The sequence below is a fragment of the Rhododendron vialii genome, chromosome 7a, assembly GCF_030253575.1.
Source record: "Rhododendron vialii isolate Sample 1 chromosome 7a, ASM3025357v1".
NCBI lineage: Eukaryota > Viridiplantae > Streptophyta > Magnoliopsida > Ericales > Ericaceae > Rhododendron > Rhododendron vialii.
The window spans coordinates 15,323,604-15,343,998 of NC_080563.1; positions in this window are offsets into that span (position 1 = coordinate 15,323,604).

Here is a 20,395-nt window from a genome sequence, read left to right on the forward strand (position 1 = left end):
AAAACTTTCATATATAATAAGTATATGTTGCGATATAAATGTATGTCTATTAAGCTAGTTCCCTCGGGTCAATCCTGGCTCAACCACTGATCCAAATGAGCTGATATTTCAGTGGAAACCTAAACAATGTAATCTAAACAAAATAAACGACTTGGATCATCTTTGTAAGATCTAAAATGGGTGCCAACTATGCATGTACGCTGGTCTTGTTGGACAGCTTTTCCACCTTCTCTTCTAAACTCAATTGGTGTTAGTGAAGTCTTCAATTAAGTCTTTTATAGCATTCGACGTCGTACCCAAAAGTCTATTTTTAGGAGTGATATTGTGTAACCAAATTCATGGGGGCACTCCGAGCCCAACAATCCCTACCTCACAATGACGCTCCTGCGAATTGAACCCATGACTTCCTAACTCTGATATCATTTGTCGGACTGTTTTTTTACCATCTCTCCTAAAACCAATTGGTGTAAGCGAAAGCTTCAGTTAAATCTTTTGTCATTCGATATCGCACCCGCAAGTCTGTTTTTAGAGCGATCGTAAGGAGTGACATTGTGTAACCAAATTCATGGCGGCACTCCAAGCTCAACATCTGTGATACATAAAATAGTGTATGTACTCATAGCACGGCTGGAAAGTAGAAGGCGGGTTATATGGAGCGCTACTACCCACACAGCAAATGTGCAAGATCGTAATGTGAGACCCACTAAGAGACTCACATAAGTGATCCAAACCGTTAATTAAATATCAAATATGTTTTCAAGGATCAACACTAAAAATTAGGTCAATCAATAACAACTCGGATCATTTCCCCACACCGCAATTTGTATACAAATATACATTTGCTGTGTGGGTAATGGATATCATTTCTGGTTTATATGTTATAACGTTTCTTTCAACCGAAAGAGCAGAAGAGCGCCACCAAGGGAGGAGAGGAACACGAATCACACGTGGTACGCAAGACCGACGCGTGGAGCTGCGCTCCTTTCACCGGCTCTTCTGGTGGGAATATGTGTGATTTTTTCGAATGAAAGCGACCGTAGACACGTCGCCTGAGCTTTGTTCCCTTTTATGTCCTAAATAAATATACGTGGCCGTCATCGTCCGCCGTCGTTTAATTCATTTTTGTATATGGAAAATTCTAACTCCACACCTATTTACACATTCATACTCACAATAGGGTGGATTTCACACACATTGAGTGTGTAGTGTGTGAGGGCTCCAGTTCTATTATAAGTGTGGATGTATAATTAGGTATGTAAGTGGGTGTGGAGGTAGAATGATTGTTTGTCAATTCCCAGTGACACCTGCACCGCCGCGTGTCTGGTAGTAGTAGAAATTTCCAGGCAATTCCATTCGATTCGATTAATACTACTACTACTTCCCCCCTCATGAGTCACCAATGGCGTCCCCACTTTATCATTTTTGTACAGTCTACAATGTTCCACGCGAGTGATCCTTTGTTGGGAAAGTATGGTGACAACTCACGAGTTTAACTCTTATTCCAGTTGTTAACTTGGGTTGCTCGCAGTTCAGATCCGATTCCTAGTAATCGATGACTGCTTAGGGCCTCTAATTTTTTGCCCAATAATATATTATAAATATTATTCATTTCGTTCCATAATGTTTATTTGGTCCACAGAATGAGGACTAAAAAAATAATACATTTCTTTCAAGAAAAAATACAATTTTTTTTCATAAATTAAAACAACTCATCGATATCTAGTGAATTGTTGAATTTTTCTTACAAAAAATGTAGTATTATTTTTATATCTCTGTTACGCGGACCGTACAAATATTATAGAACAAAGAGAGTGCAATACACAATAGGCAAGTGTGGTTCAATGGTAGGAGGCCTCATCTCTATCTTTGAGGTCCTGTGTTCGATCAACTCTCTATCTCTTCATTTTTCAAAGTGGATATACACAAAAAATGACATTTATTTGCTGGAGGTGAGATTGGAACTCACACGTGAAAGGACCCAAAAACATGCATTACAAGTGGTCTACCACCACTTCACCCCAAAGATAATCTAGCTTATACTATCAAACAACTACTAATATATATACGTAACAACGAGAGGTCTTGAGCTCTAAGGGCCTCCAAAATCTCAGGATCGAGCATCATCGCAAGTGATTCAAAGTGTTTTTAAGGATTTAAATTTGTTGAAGTACAATCTTATCAGTACAATACTATTGACAAATCTAAAACCTTAATCGTCAACGCTCCCGATTGAAATTCAATTGTAGATGATCTAATTGCAGAAAAAGATCATCCGCAGCAAATTCGGGTCTATTCACAAATGACTTGAGCTCAAATAATACTGGTTGTGGTTGACAAAAGCTGTCTATAGCTTTTATTTTTAAAAAAATCGTGTCTATAGCTTTTACTTTTTTAAAATTTAACTGTCTATAGCTTTATTCTTCAATGAACTTAAGGTAGTCAATTTCACCAGATTTTGAGCCCTGAAGTGCATTATATACTTACAAAATCATATATCCTTTAATCGAAAAAGGCTAATAACAGCTCGAATGTGCACTCAATATGGTAGGAAAAGAAAAAAAACACACACATAATTTTCTGTGTTAACCGTGAGGCCCTTGACTTTGTTGAAAACGTGGTGGACCTAAACTTTGCGGGGATCGCCACGTTTGAGTTTGAACCGGGGGTGAACCTTGAAATTGTCCCACTTCATTAGGTTGACTCCAACGGAGTGCCGGATGTTGCCTTAGAGCTGGATTGAAAGTATTAGGATATGATTCAAACCGTTGAATAACACTCACTTCTTCCGGAGACATGCTGTTAAGAACATTTTTCAGAGCGGGGATGTTGAAACATTCACCGGTTGTATGCCCTGCCATCTCACATATAGCACACACCTCTTCCACCTTGATTACGGACTTGACCTCGTGAGGCCCCTTTAACTCCATTTGTTCTAACTTGCGGGTAAGCTAATCCACCCTAGTCTCGAGAGCATTGGGTTCACTCAACGAAAATTTACCAGAGCCACTCAGGCCTTGATTTGCTATAGCTCGCTCACCTGCGTTGATGAAATTCCAAGACTGATTCTTGACAGCCAATTGCTCCAAATAATCCCATGCATCCGCAGCCATTTTGTCTAGAAAATCTCCCAGTGGCGTAGCCAAGAATTAACGATAGTGGGGGCACTTTTTAAACACACTTCAACAAAAAAAAATCATAATTAGCAACACCAAAATAATAAACGAATGCTTATGATAAAAAGAATTTAAAAAAAAAAGCTAACACATTTACTAAGGAAGGTGCTGTAGTAATTTCATAAACTATCAAAACAAATCAATTGTCTGAATTGTCTCAATGGACCAAGTCTAATAACAGTTAGATACACAATAATTAAAATGTTAATATTCAGCAATCTTGATCCAATCAGAAAAATTTGCTTTTCTTTTCAAATTTTATGCTTAAACCTCTATTTCGTCACACGTTGTGAGTTTTATCAACAATGACAAGATTACTTTTAAAATTGTGAATAATTAATGAAGTATAATGCATATAACCCATGGTTTAGCCACTCACAAATTTGGATATTATGTATTGAGGAGTTTCAAATGATGAGTGATGACTCTCTTTTTATTCATTAAAAATCTCACTTCGCAAGTGTAGTGGAATTGTTGTAATATTGGAAACAAAAAGTTGAGAATGAAATATATACAAAATGTATTAAAGTGATTAAACAAAGAACAATTTAAGAAGCCAATTACAGAAAATAAATACAAAATCTGAAAAAAAAAATAAAAAAAATAGAGTATTCAGTGGGGACGCGTGCCCCCGCTCGTCCTCAAGTGGCTCCGCCACTGAAATCTCCGTCAACCATAGTGTCAATAAGTTGGTAACTTGATTGAGAACAACTGTTCAGAAAATGGCTGATCAATAGAGGCTTTTCGAGACCATGATGTGGAACCGAAGCGAGCAAATCCTTGTACGGCTCCCAACATTTATAGAATGTTTCCCCTTCTCGCTGTTTGAAGTTCTGAATTTGTTCCTTAAGGAGCTTCGTTGTATGGGCGGGGAAAAACTTCTTGTGGAACTCGGCCTTGACACCAACCCAATCTCGCAACGATTAAGGTTTAAGGGAACTGAACCATTGTTTCTCTTTATCCTTTAGGAAAAAGGAATTAACCCCAATCGTGCATTCTCCAAGCGCCCGGCATCTGGGGTGAAAGTGTTTATGATGTCTTCAAAATCACGTATATGGTCATACGTGCTATCTCGGTCCAGACCATGAAATTGTGGTATAAGATTGTGATAACCTACCTTAAATTCAAACGAGTTGGCATTAGTAGTAGCAGGGAGGACTATGGGGGATTGTTGAACCGGACTTCCCGGATTCAAGATATCCCTCAAAGTCCTCACTGGCGGTGGTGGTTTACCCATTCTCTTTTTAAGATGACGACCCCGCGAACGTGAAGGAAATTTTAATCTCGAACGTCTACGAACAAAAGGAGGAGATCTTCCTCTCGGGGTTCCTTGAGGTGATAATGAACGACAAAGTCTATTAGAGTTTGGATTCCGATAGAAACCAGTCATGCACTACCAACTCAAACAGAGAATAAGTGAAAATTCCAACCACAAAATAAACCAAAGCAACGACTATTCTACCACTAGGAGATATGTACAATAAAAGAAAAAAAACAAGCTATACTTACGCTAGTTTCTTTATACCTCAAGTCGATGGGAGTATCAAGTAGAGGTTTCCGCTAGAATAAGTACAAGTTGCTTAAAGTAAAAGAAACGAAATACTTACAATGGTTTGGCGAACCTCCAAATAAGCATATGGAAGAATAATCTCCAGCAACGGCGCCAAAAATGCTTCTCCACAACCTAACCTCTTAGAAAGATTTACACCCCAAGCGTAGGGCTAGGTCGTTGAAAGCATAATAACCGGTAAGACCGGAATTGTTCTCACAGAGAAATCTTCTTAAGCGAATTCAGATTAGATGTTGCATAGAGAGTTGTGGCGTTTAAGCGGCCAACTTTGGTATTCGATTTGAATAACGAAATTTAAACTTGGAATTAAACTAGATTAGAAATGGTTAAGTCAAAGGGATTGATTTACCACGACTTAGCCATCAAACGGTTTCTTCATCTAACTCAAGAGTCGACCGAAACCGTCCGGATTCCACTAGAAGAATTAAAAGTTGGAGACTACTAATAACTTAATTCAAAGTTCTAATTCAAATTGAACTCATTTAACGCAAGTGAGAGACAAAAAAGGATCGTTCGCACGCGTAGGATTATCAAGCTCGTAGCACAGGGTGATAAACTTCATTGATCAAAGAAGCCACCAGCTTCATGATCAAAACTAGACATCATGGGTTTAATTCATTCAAAATCTCAAAATTAAGCTAAAATTTAAGAGAAACCATTTGAACAACTAAATCATAGAGTGAATCTTAACCCATGACCAAACCTATATACTACTCACTCATATCAAAAAGACTAGAAAAAGAGTTAAGCATAGAAAACATGATTCACAGATGAAAACAAAAATAAACTAGATTTTATAGAAGATCCAAACCATACGAACAACTTTAATCTTTGAGAAATAAACGGAACTTAATTGCTTGCTAGTGTTCTTGAAGAAAACAAGTGAGAAAAGCTTGAAAACTTACCAATGGAGTTCCAGGAATTTAAAAGACTTAAAGTGTGAAAGATTACATATTGGCCATAAATGGCATTAAAAGTTATTTATAAGGCTAAACAATCAGCCAAACAATGGACCAAAAGACCCCCAAAATATCCCAAAAACATGCCTAAAGTAAAAACTTTTCATAAATGAAAGGTTGAAATATTCAACACAAAAAGCTGGTCGAAGGGCATTGGTACCGGTACCACATTTTTGAGGTACCGGTACCAAACAACCTGTCTTCCATATCAGCAAAATGGTACCGGTACCATGTTTTTGAGGTACCGATACCTCTGCCTAGAAACTGCATAACAGGTATAACTTGGCCCATCATGCCTTGTGGTGCCCCAACGGCTCTTCGATACTTGATTTCTTGACCAACGAGACATGGAGTAGGTGTTTGTTGTGGCCTTGGACTCTCGGACACCCTCGGGAGCTCTCCTCAATGCAATTGCCTTCTTTCCGAAACCTTGGCACGCTTCATGGCATCCTTGACCAACGGGCATCCACCGAAGCTTCTACCAACACCGTTAAGCTCCGGAGACAACGAAACGTATGCCACCGGCACTTGGACACTTGGTTACATCCCGGAACGTTCCTTGGCATTCAAAACCGCCTTATTAGCACGTTTTACCTGAAACACATACAAAAATACCTTACGTGCAATATGAGATAAAAACGACTACCTAAATGCATAAAAGCTACAAATTAGAGGATTTAAGCCCCAAGATTACACAATCTTGGGTGCTAATCACGCTTTTATTAACGGTGTTTCCGAAAACGGCACACAATAGATGTTTACAATAGAGGCGATTTTTTACCCATGAATAATCCCGACCTTTTTTGAAAAACACCGATATAGATCGTCGACGTTTTCTAAACACTAGAAACCTAAGCCGACTTTAGCATTCTCGACATTTTAAAATAACGCCACTAAAACCTTTACCGGTGTTTGTCGAGTCTTTCCCGACGTTTTTCAAACGCCAATAAAGACAATTCTTTTTTCTAGTGAGATAACCGCTTTGGTTAATCAGAGGGAGATTTGGTAGGAAGGATAATTGGTAAAGGTCTGATCCCTAGGTCAATTTGTTGTCGGCATAGTACACCACTACGTAGGGCTGTTTGCGGATCGGTTTTGGACGGATCGGTTCGGTTCCTAGGTGGATTTGCATCCGCCAAATTGTTGTTTTCTCCATTCAGAATCGTCGGTGAGTGTTTCACTATTCGGTCGGTTTGGTTTGCGGTTTAGGCGGCTCGGCTTGGCGGGTTGGGCGGATTTGAAACAGTATAAGTACTAGTACTTTGAAAAAATCTAAAAACTTTCCAAAACTTTACATGTGTAAAGCACGTTCATATCTGCTCTAAAAAGCTCTTTGAAACCTAAAAATTAGAGAACAAAACACACATATTCATACTTACCTCATCCATCATCCGTCCGTGAGCATTGTTTGGTCGGATCGGTTTGGATGTGGTTTGGGTGGATTTAAGCTTGGAATTTTTTTTATAAATTTAAAAAATTTAAAAAGTATAGTAGCACAATAAAATATCATACCACTCCGTATTGTCCCAAGGCCCAAGACTAGCCAATAATATTTCGTATGGACATAACGTTGAAATTTCTATGTCAATAACAAGTAACAATTTATATTGACTAATATTTATCAGTACTATTTTGGTGGGGCTAATAGTTTATTGTGAAGGATTTAGCTCTTTCCAACATTTTTTTTATTTTTTACTTTGGGCGGATTAAACGGTTTGAGCTGATTGGGTAGATTCGATCCGCATCAGATCCGCTCACGACAGATTATTATTTTTTTCATCTACATCCATCCATTACATACCTCGGTTTGGTTCACGGACAGATCGGTTTCGACGGTTCGGTTGATCTGCTGGGTAGCCCTACCACTACGTACGAGTGAGTCATTATTTCACAAGCCTTAAAAAAATATTTTAGAAATTTACCGAAAAGTCTCCTTGATCTTGTTTGGAAAAAATAATAAGTAGACAACACGATAATTTGTACAACAAATCAATATGACGTTGCTCATTAGCAATTTCGTTGCTAATGATGCAATGACACATTATGATTACGGACTTACTCCTGAAGAAAGATGTTCATGTAAATATTGACTTTTGAATAATAATAATAATAGAAATAATATCAGACATTAAAAATGGTAAGATACATGACGTAGAGAGAAATTATTAGTAAACGATGTAATTGCAGCCAATTGCTGAGCTACATATTTTTGCCAGTTGGAAGCACCGTGCTAATATGACGTTCTGTCTTTAAGAACAACAAACCAACCATTGATCCCTTAACTTGATTGGGAAGTGAATATTATATTTACACATAATTGTTTTTCAATGATATCTAAAGGTATTCAGATCAACTTACTCACAGCTAGACTAATTAAACTTTGCTTCTGCTCAAAAAAAAAAAAAAACTTTGCTTTCGTTTGAGTGAAATTCATCCTTTGACTTTTGGTAACTCATCTCTCCTCATTTAGTTGACATACAAAATGGAGGGACAAAATACGATATATTTTACTTATTGACATAAAAAAAGTTTCCACAAAATATGGTACACCACCTTTAAATATGCGTCAATCTTTTGCATAACTTAGGATGCTCAGACTAAATGATGCACATTTTGATTGATCCCATGAAGACCCATGACACTATATCAATCCCAGCGATACATGCACAAGTTGGGCATACCGAATCTCATGAATTGAACCGAATTTACTAAAAGAGCTAATTCGTACATAGGAGAACCTTCTGTATATATTGGTATGAATCTACGGATCTACCTATACTTTAGATGAGTCATTTCACTCCCATACATTGCCATTGAGAAGGAATTTCAGCATTTCCCACCGCCACAATGCCAAAACCGCAGGAACCCTTTTTGGGTTATAGCTTTCCATGGGAGAAATAGAGAGGTACTTATTTTAACTAAAATAAGAACATTCTTATTTGAAAATGACTGTATATATATGTATATATATATACGGCGGTTCCGGGGACACCTAAAAAAACACCTCATAGTTTCCGATCAAATTTTGATGATCCGAGCTGCTCAATGTGATCAGAACGTGATTTTTAGGGCACCCGGGAGAAATCAGCAAAAAAATTACCGGGAAAAGCTTGATCCGAACAGTTTTTTATTGAACGGTTCAAATAAAAACTGTTCAAATCAAACCTTTTCCGGTCATTTTTTTTGCTAATTTCTCGTGGGCACACTTAAAATCACATTCTACACACATTGAACGGTTCGGATTATAAAAATTCGATCGGAAACTATGAGATTGAAATTTTGGGTCTTTTTTAGGTGTTTTTTTAGGTGTCTCCGGAACCATCCCGATATTGCTATATATCCTTATACTTTCAAAACTTTGGGACTAAATTAAATGTCATTGTGAGCAAACAGGGTAATTGATTTGACCGATGGAATTCATTTCATTTGCTTTCCATTGGCATTGGGTTTGGTATTGGAAAGGACCACATCAACACCAGTTTTCTATTTATGGGTCACGCGCAAATGGCTTGTCTCGCGTGCTTTGGGTAATGTTTTTCATGTTTTATTCACCTCTGTTTTCTTGTGTTTGGAAAAATCATATGCATAAATTGATGCCAACAAAGGTCTATTTCTTCTCTCTCTCCTTTTTCTCTTTCTTGGTATCTGAATTACATCACAAAATGCGGCAAATGTTTTTTTTGGTCATAATTTTGTCTTTAGATTTCGCGGCGTTAAACCATCTTTGTCGCAATGTTGAAAGAAAATGAAGAAAAATGCAAATCTATTTTTGGATTTTGTTGGTCAGAAAGATGAGGAAGAAACAAAAATGTATTCTCTCAAAATGAGACATTGGTTTTGGATGATTACCATAACGTAATTTTGTATAGATAATTTTGTATTGGTTTTGGGTTCTGCTGCTGCTTTTGTCGTCACACGTAACCTAGCTAATTAGGTTCTGTTCCAGAAACTTTTTAAACCTTCTTTTTCAAAAAAAAAATTGTTATTTCAAACTCAGATATAATAAAAATGAAAAATAATTTTTCGATTTTTTTGTACCGTTTAAAAGATCTCAATGAAATCTATTAAACAAGATCTATATTGGTAGAAAAATTATTTGCGCAAATATATAATTTTGGGAAAAAAACTGAAATAGTCCCTGTAGTTAAATGTTTGTGTCAATTTGGTCCCTGTAGTTGTAATTGGCTCGATTTACACTCTGTACTTTCCATTTTGTTCCAATTTGGTCCAATTACTAACTTCCGTTAGTCCGCCGTTAGTCGTTTAAATAGCAAAATCATATGGCCCCCTTTTTTGGGGGTTAAAACAAACCCGTTCGGCTAAATAAGCCAACTAGCTTCTTTTTTTTATCTTTATTCAATTTTTTTTCGTAATTGTTAGTTTTTGGTCAATTTTTTGGGGGTTATTGCATCATCAAGATGAGAGAAATCTAAAAAGTAAAAAATTATGATCGAAATTCAATTTTTTAAATAAAGACGAAAAAATTGGCTTAGGTTTATTTTTCAACATTCCTAGTCAAGAATCAGTGCATGGACCAAGTATAGGAAAATAAATGGAATGACATGGCCCTATTCTTTGTAACCACTTGGGCTATTAAATTAGGTTTATTGTAACCTAGTTGAGTGATTTGCTATGTCTATGTATTAGGTTATGACTTGCTAAATTTGGAACTGAGTTTATGTAATACTCTGACTTTTGGACATGGTTCTTTATCATATTATGACTTTTAAATCTATATCATGTTGTGACTTTTGGACATGGTTCTATATGCATTTTTAGTACTATGCAGAAAAATAAGGCATCTTAGTATTTGTCCACAAGTTAAACATGTAGACAATACCAGTGGTTATGATACTTCATGGCTGATCATGAAAATGATGAATTTGAGGGCAATTTTTTGCAGAAAACTATAATCAAATTTCTTCTCAGGTGTCTCCTTATCAATTGAAAATGGAAGAATGAGTTATGTTTTGATTTAGAGGTATGTTAGGGCAAGAGAGGAATGAGTAACCCTGTTCAATTAAATAAGCCAACTGGCTTTTTTTTTGTCCTTATTCAAATATTTTTTGTATTTGTTAGTTTTTTGTCATTTTTTTAGGGATTATTGCATCGTCATGATAAGAGGAATCTAAAAAGTAAAAAATTATAATCGAAACCTAATTTTTTTGAATAAAGACAAAAATAAGCTAATAAGTTAATTTTTTCGTTTTTATTCAAAAAAAATTGAATTTCGATAATAAGTTTTTACTTTTTATATTTCTCTCGTCATGACAATGCAATAACCCCCAAAAAACTAACAAATACAAAAAAAAATTGAATAAGGATAAAAAAAAAAAAAAAAGCCAGTTGGCTTATTTAGCAGAACGAGTCTGTTTTAACCCAAAAAAAGGGGGCCAGATGATTTTGCTGTTTAAAGGACTAACGGCGGACTAATGAAAGTTAGTAATTGGACCAAATTGGAACAAAATGGAAAGTACAGAGTGTAAATCGAGTCAATTATAACTACAGGGACCAAATTGACACAAATACTTAACTATAGGGACTATTTCAGTATTTTTCCCTATAATTTTTTAGCTTAAAATTATATTCATTGTAACAAAATACTTTTCTGAAAGAAACTAGAACGCACCTAAGTTGAAACCATGATAGGTAAAGTTAAACACGAAGGAAACCAAGCTAGTTTAAGTAAAGACAAGCGAGATTCATACTCCACGTGTTCCGACCCTGCTTTTGAGCAAGTGGCGGTGTGAAGAGGTTCCTGGTCTTAGACTGCGATTTGTCCTTCCTGTTCCTCTTGTTGTTCCTTTTCGTGGCTTTGATTGAAATCTGTAGATGCCGTATGGCGTTGTTGATTATGAATGAAATTTGTGCGGATCAAAAAAAAAAAAAGTAAAGACAAGCGAAAAGAGACACAAAACAATAAGAAAAGTAGTGTACTTCTGACTGAGAGAAATGTCAAACATACAAATGTTGCTTACACACAAATGCTTGCACAAATGTGGGAACCGCCAAGTTTGATAAGCGAGTTAGAGATTTGAATTGAATTGTATCCCGTAGGACATTTAACTCACTGTTTGGGTTGCACAAAAGGGTATGGTATTAGGATGGACATGGAATTATCAATTCTTTCAATTCATGGGATTAACAATACCACCTCCTACTAGGTATTATTAATCCTTTCCCAAGCTTTGACTACAAAATGACCTTATTGCCCATACTTTCTTCATCGATCAATTCTTCATTGATATCCACAAGGGCAATGTTGAAACTTTATTATTCCAATCAGATCCTATGTGTGTAAAACAAACATGATATTTCTAATCCCATTTTCTTACGAATTTCATCCTAATCACATTTACTTACAAATCCCATAATATCTAACACAGTTATCAAACGAGGTTAAACATAGCAATTTGTTTACGGAATTCCCAGCCAGAGCCCTCGTTTTCAGTCATCGATTCGGAAAATGGAGCTGCACTGGTGGACTGGTGGTACATGTCGGCTTAAAAGTCCAAATTTGACGCATCATTCTCGTAAATAGTTTTCCCAAATACTAGTTTGTATGTACGTCATTTTTAGTCTTTGACACATTATTAATAGAGATTCGTGGAAGCTTTCTCGGACATCTTATTAGTATAAAGTATATATAGGCATTCCGCATCCCAATATAGATTTGAATGATGATTCGTGAGAAAAAATGCAAAGTACACTGCACATTTATACTACATTTATGTGGGACACATTTCGGATCCTACAAAAATATAGAAAAATGTCTATAAATTTTAAAATATTTTTTTAGAGGCTCTGTAAAAAATCAGCTTAATCCGATATCGGTAAGTATTTTTTTTGAATTTATTAGGGCAAATTTGTTTAACTGCTCAGTTTCGCCATACGAATTTAGAATAAATACTCACTGATATTGGATTGAGTTAATTTTTTACAAGGCTCCTTAAAAATGTTTTAAAAATTATAAGTTTATTTTTCTGTATTTTCGTGGGATCCGAATTGAACCCCATGTGAATGTAGTATAAATGTGTACGTGCTGTACATAACACTTCTCGTGTGCGAGTGATTGGACTGTTGTTTTGTTTTTTTTTTTTTACCATTTTGGCTGGCTCAATGAATGTGATATGCATGCCGTTTCTATATGATATGACATGAAAGTCGGCCACATCAAAGTTTATACAATGAAAACAACGTTTGGGGCTTTAAGGGGTCGTTTGGTAACCTTTTTATTTTTAGTTTTTGATTTTTGTTTTTACTTTTTTGAAAAACTATTGAAGAAAATTTGTTTAGTAACAAATTTTTACTTTTTTGTTTTTCACGAACTTTTTTTTAGAGTTTTTGTAAACTATGGAAACTACAAAAAAATGTTTTTCCCATTTTTTTTGTTTTGAGAAACACAAATATTATCGAACATGTTTTCTTATTTTTGTTTATATGAAAACATAAATCTGTTTCTACTTCTAATTTCTTAAAAATACAAAATTAAAAACTGAAAATGTTACTAAACCCGCCCTAAGCTTTTCCAGATATTTTTTGGGCGCCGCTATTCGCAACCCTTTATTTTCTTTCATAACACACTACATTTCGGTAAATGGTTGTTGAAAATCATAAATAACATTTTCGGTAAATTGCTGTTGAAAACAAGATTATATTTCGGTAACTACATGTCGAAAATATGTTCAACTTTCAATAAACAACTGCCGAACATGCATTTTTGGTAAATAGCTGTTGAAAAAAATATTATATTTCTGTAATTGGATGCTGAAAATATATCTCAATTTCGGTAACTAATTGTCAAGTATAATTGAAAATTTTTAACGGGTTATGGGAGAAAATAGAGAGCTGCGAATAGCGGCGCCCTAATTTTTTTTGGAAACGGTATGCTGCTGTAAATTAAACGGTAAATTACCAAAATGACCCCCTAGGTTTCTGTAAATTATGAATTGCCCCTCATGTTTGGAAAATTATAAAATACTCTCTGTCTCATAAAAAATACTCCCTTTTCGTGATTTAGCGAACTTAAAAATTTGATGGAAATCGTGTGATATCATGAACTCCTAAGTACAGTGGGCAAATATATACTCCCTCTGTTCTAAAATGAGTGACCTTTTTGGGACTCCGTGTCATTTTAAAATGCTTATAACTTTCAATTTATGAAGTTTTATGTGATTTTGAAAACTTTGTTTAATAGAACTAATTAAAATCTATCAAATAAGATCTATATTGCATATTTTTTAACACTCATATTGAAAGAAATAAACAATTGAAAATGACATATTTTTCCAAAAGGTCACTCATTTTAGAACCAATGGAGTATTTCTTTAGCTTGTAAAAGGCAATTTTCAAACCTTTTACAGCTGTATGCAATGTAAAAAGGATAATGTGGTCCATCGTAATTACGACTTCACGATGTCAACAAATTCTGCTGAATTAGTGGCTACATCACGACAAGGGAGTAATTTGTTATGAGACATGGGTATTTTGTAATTTTCAAAACGCAAGAGGACAATTTGTAATATGTAGAAACCTTGGGTGTGGTTCGGATTATTTCCCCTATCTAAATTAAATGACTTGTCCCCTCGGGGGTGGTTCTGATTATTTCCCCTACGTAAATTAAATGACTTGTCAGATCGTAGCTAGATATTTGGGTACCCTGGATATTTCCATTATTTGATCTAGAACATTTCTAAGGCACCGTTTCAGAAACTTTTTTAAAATATAAGTACTTATTTTAAAATTTCTCGCAAAAATAAGAAGGGTCATTCTATAAAATCCAGATAAAAAATTTATTTTATATATTCAAACTCAAAAATAATGTAAATGAAAAAAAAAATTCAATGTTTTTTGTGCACAATATTAAAGATCTCAATGAGATCTATCAAATAAGATCCATATTGATAAGAAAATTATTTGCGTAAGCACATGATTTTTGAGCTTGAAATTGCCTTCTTGAAAAATAAGGAGTTGTGCTATGAGTAATGGGCGCCGAGGAGGGAAATCGTACCGATGGCTGCGCCGGGCCGTCTCCGGCCATTAGACGGCTGATTCGAGCAGTCCAAAAATTCTATAAAAAAAAAAAACCGAGGGGGCCTTGGCGGGAATCAACGGCATCCGAGGGGTGTAGGGTGCTTGATCAGAGCACTCCTTACACGAAAAAGGGGTGCTTAGATCAAACATCCTACACACCTCGGATGTCGTTGATTCCCACGTAGGCCCCCTCGATTTTTTTTTTTAATTTTTGAAAGGCTCGAATCGGCCGTCCGGTGGCCGGAGACGGCCCGGCGCGGCCGTCGGTACGATTTCCCTCCTTGGCGCCCATTGGTACCTATATAAATTCTGAAAAAATAAGTACATTCTTCTTATTTTTGTGGAACAAGCCTTATTATTGAACAAAAAATAAGTTCTTATTCACGTTTTGGAACGGGCTCTTAGAGCATCCACAGTGGAATAATCAAAATCAAAATATTGCTATGGTTAGTAATATTTGTTTAAGAAAGTATTCACATTGGAATAATCAAACTTAGCAATCTCTTAGCAACTCATCAAATTTTGGTCTTTGAATAATCAAAATTAGCAACATTTTGCCAATAACTAAATTTCTCTCTCTCAATCAAGTACACTATCATTACGTAAAACATTCTCTCCCTCTCTCTCTCTCTCTCTCTTCCCTTTTTTTCTCTCTTTCAACAATGTTTTCAAAAAATAATTTTAAAAAACTGTATTTTTCAAATTTTTTTTGTTTTTTTCCCGAAACAAAATTTTTTTTAGCGAAAAACTGTTTTTTCAAAAATTTTAAAAACTGTAAGTAAATAAAGTGTGTGTTTTTAAAAAACTGTTTACAAAACTCTTTTACACAAAACTGTTTTTTTCGTAAACGGTTTTTGAAATTTCCAAACTCTTTTTTACACAAAATTTGTTTTAAAAAAATTGTATTTATAGTTTTTAAAATTTCAAAACTGTTTGTGTAAATACAATTCTTTCAAAATTTCTCAAAACTGTATTTATAGTTTTTAAGTGAACAAAGTGTGTTTTTTGTTTCGAAAACTTTTTTTTATACAACCGTTTTTAACATAAACTATTTTTTTCTTCAAAAACAGTTTTTTCAAAAAATACATGTGAAACGAAGGAAAAAAGTTTGGAGGGCCCATTGATTTTGATTATGGACAAAAAATAACCAATGTGGGATTTGATATTGTTATCTTTAGCAACCTCTAAATGGATAATCAAAATCTGATGTGACATGTTTTGATTATTCATATTTGTTTATTCCACTGCTGATGCTCTTAGGCCTATTCTTAAACCAAATCATCCATTAGAGTTACCACTCCAAATATCATATTTTCGACAGGATAAAAATTACTATAATTGAAATCCTCCAGTCCAATGAATCGACCTTAACCCGAGTACAGGATAACAAACAAAATATCTTCACAAATTATATGGTTATATATATATATATATATTCATGCTTATCCTCTCTCTCTCTCTCTCAAAGTCTGGAAAATGCCAAATTAATCCAAGTTGGTATATAATAGAAGTTTAAAATTTTGCTGCTGCTGAGATGCTGATGGTGGCAGCAATGCAAGTAGCACTCATGAAGAAACAAGTGGAATGGGTGTGGAATTTGGATCTTACTTTTGTGTTGTATTGATTTGCTACCATTTTTTTAATGTTATTAAACCCATAAATTTTTTTTTTTAATTTCCTTATGGTAAACTGTAAACTCATCCTCTCTCTTTCATCACCCAAACTATGTGTCCATCCTTTTAATAAAAAAAAATATAAATATAGTGCTAGAGATATGTCTTGTGTCGATCTCTTTTTCCATGCTTTTAACATGCACCCTCGATCACTTGTTCCTTTACAAATTAAAAAAAAAAAAAAAACATTTTATAAAAGGGGGTTGCATATGTCCTACCATGAGTGGACTGGGGTCACACCTTAATCAAGTTGCTTAAGCCATGATGTCATTTTGGTTTTTTACCAATTCTTATCTTAAGAAGCCTCTCTCATTTTTCTCCCATGAAGTAGTCTGTGGGACCCTCAAAGTATACCATGATGTTAATTAGTCTAATTGCGTCTGTTCACCAACATTATACCTACTTAGGGAGATCACATCACATGGTAATGCTTTCCCTTTCCCATATGCACCATTTTAGACCATTCGTTTTGAATTTTGATGAAGAGTTTTTTAGAGTAATGAGTGACGAAAGATCGACATAAAAAATTTATTGGAGATTGTACCCAAAAATTTTGAGACCCCCCAAACGAACATCATGAAGGCATTGTCTATATCTTGTAAACATTTCAAGCCCCAACAATTTTCGGAATTAGATGTAATTATTGTAAGAATCGGAAAAACTAATTGAATAAGAAACTCCTTATCCTCTAGCATAGAGTACTACTACTATAAAGCCTAGCTTCCCTGGTGTTTTATACTCCAGTTGAAGGATTAAAAAAGACAAAAAAGATTCTGTCACAAATAAGAGTTGTGGAGTGCGGGTTTAAGGTTCTCTTAGGTGTTACAGATGTGGACTGCTGATCAACTTTTACCACTTTTTCCCCGGCTTTCAATTTCATCGTTATAAGTGTTTTGGACGGTCAGAATTTTAAAAAATTCTTTCATAAACTCTTACTTAGAATTTTTTCTTCCTTAGTTAGAATTTTTTTTCTTCTTAAATCCAAACTATTAATTTTCGTGACAGACGGTGAAATATTGAGCGGTCAAATAGAACGGTGGGCGTAGCACAGCCGGCAAACAACAGGATGTATGTCCATATAGACCTCACAAGATAAACTCCCCACAAGAAATTCATTGTACTTGGTAATTTTTCTTCCACTTGACCTTTATTCATTGCTCTGAAAAGTTATTTTGTCGCGTAAGATTCATAGCCGTTGAATAAGGCGGTTACCCGGGTCGGTTAACTTGGAAAACGACGAATACTAGAAGGGACAAAACTGGAGTCGTCAGCTTGCCCCGCCAATATCTATCATAAAATGAAAAATTATTATGCGGTCCTGAATCACCATCACGTGGTGTTCAAATCTCATTCTCCACAATAAAAAATTATCTATATCTTACAATCTATAGGAGTACTAGTTTTTATGATTTAAAAAACTTTGTTTAAAAGAATTAATTGAGATCTATCAAATAAGATCCATATTGAATATATAAAATATTACCTCATAAATTAAGAAATATAGACAATTTTTTAAAACGTCTAAAAAAGGAAACAGACATAACAAAGTGGGACAGAAGGAGTATAGTTTTCTTAAATTAACTATTCTTGAAGTCGGTCAGTTTTTTAAATGTTAGCAAATTTTTGGTTATTTTTTGCAAAATTTTAGAATTAATTATTCGTATTGATAGGAAGAATAAAAAAAATACAGAAATATGATAAAAGATTCAAAGTTGAAAAGATACAAAAAAGATGAACAAAAAGACAGCAAAACTGAAATTTTCTTAGACTTTTTTTGAATTATTTTTTGGGGTGCTTTTTTGGTCATAACTTTTTCAACTTTTTAGATTTCTCTCGTCAAGACGCCTGGTTGTTTATCTCACGAAATTTGACCAACAAAAAACTAGCTAAAATTTAAAAACAACGGACAAAAATACCAACACCAAAATTTGAGGGAAAAACACAACCTAAATTAGGGCTAACTCAATTGGTCACCTATGTATGCCATTTGATGAGGGTGACAGTCGAAACCAAGTGGGACTAACTCAATTGGTCACATGTTTATGCTTCCATACTGGAGGTTCGAAGGTCAATTCTTGCCAAAAGTAAGATTGATTAGTTCTCCTAAACAGAGGTCATTTGTCTACTTATTTGCTCTCTTAATCAGCTTTTAGTCATGAGCTTAGTATGATTGTAACTCATGTCCTGTTTAATATAATCTGGGTAAATGTATTCTTCTACCGCTTGTTATGAAAATCCTTTGTTGAGTCAGTTCAAACGGGACTTATCAGGCCTTTAATTGGGTACCGCTGCAGCACGGTGAGATTCGCCCTCACGCGTATGCCATCATAGAATTGTTGATTTCATTTTTAGGTGGGTTTTGTACTACTATATCATATTGGCAAGATAGGAATTAGGATTGGTGTTTTTTCTTTCTCTCTTTAATATTAGAAATTGATGGGTGAAGAAGCATGAATGCGTCATCGCATCTGTTTTGATCTCAACTGACTCCAAACCATTGCAACCGCCTTAATCAATCCTGGTGGGTTGATCGAGAAGCTAATTGTAGGGTGGAGCCCACTTTTAGATAAGAGCCCAAGAACAAGTTGATAGTTTTGGCCCACTCCATGCACATTCATGGTTACCTTTCTTTCTTTTTTCATTTCTTTTTTCTTTGGTCACCTTTTGTAATGCCCACAAGTTGTTGATTTCTAATGCAATGTACCATTGCTTTCACCATAATTGCAAATTCCACCCAGCAATGTTGACAAATTTTGGCAGGCCAATTTGAAGGAGGACAGTCTTCATTTATAAATTAAATTGAGTTGACTTGCACAAGATTGGACCTTGGTTAAATGAGTAAATTATTCAACAAGTCTACAACAATACCAAAATACACAAACACTCACACAAAATGTGTCGGACCATACACACTGGTGGTGTGCATCTAATTAACTTCTTTTCATTTGTGTGTGTTTTGGGTGTGGTTCTAAATTATTTGATTATTCAATGGTATTGGGCATTGACATGTGGTGCCCCCGTACCACCAAATAGTTGTTCCTTGTTCAATAGGATTACTGGGTGGGTATCGTGTCATTTCAAGTTTCGTGTCTTTTCGGATTCATGTCAGAACACCTGTTAACATTATCGTGTCAAATATCGTGACACTAACTCAACCTGCTTAAAATCGTGTCATGTTCGGTTGACACTATAAAGACCCTTTTATTTCTCCAATACAAACATTTAAAAAAAAATATTTTCAATACCATTGTAATCACAAAAATGATCAAATCAACCAAATCATGATATGAAAAGATTCCTTAAGCCACAGTTAGATATAGGTCTCAAAATTAAATACTCCAGTTTTGTACGGTTTTCAGCTAAAATATAATAAAAAGGCACCAATTAACGACTATAGAATAAGTCTGAATATATAAATTTTAAATTGAACGACTAGGCCTAAATTATGAAAAAACAATACCAATAGCCTAAATGAATTCAATTAATTTTGGAATTTTTTAGCATAGAAACTCCAGTGACCAGAAAGTTAGATTTTCAATTAGTTTTGATTTTGGAAGAAAAAAATCTATAATAGTTTCTATAATAATATGCATGTCTTGTGTTTCCATAACTAAACATGAGTTTGGAAAATCAAATCTCCTACTAATTAGAAAATAAAAAAGAATCAAAATTGCTCGTGTCGTGTTCTAGCTAATATGAAGAACTTTGTAACATATTAGCCCCAAATAGAAATTATTAAAGTGATCGCTTGCAAAAAATGCATAACCTCGTTCCATTGGGAGTTTATAATTTCTAAACTCATTAGACATGTGAATTTTTGAAAAACAAACTGCGTTTCAAAGACAAAAAAACAAGGAAAATGTTTTAATGTTCTAGTTTAACTAGTTTTTTGGAAAAGAAAAATAAATGCAGACAATTTAACTGAAATTCGTTATAAATACTACTGTAGCAAAAATATTTGTACCCCGTAGAATGTTACTGTTTCAT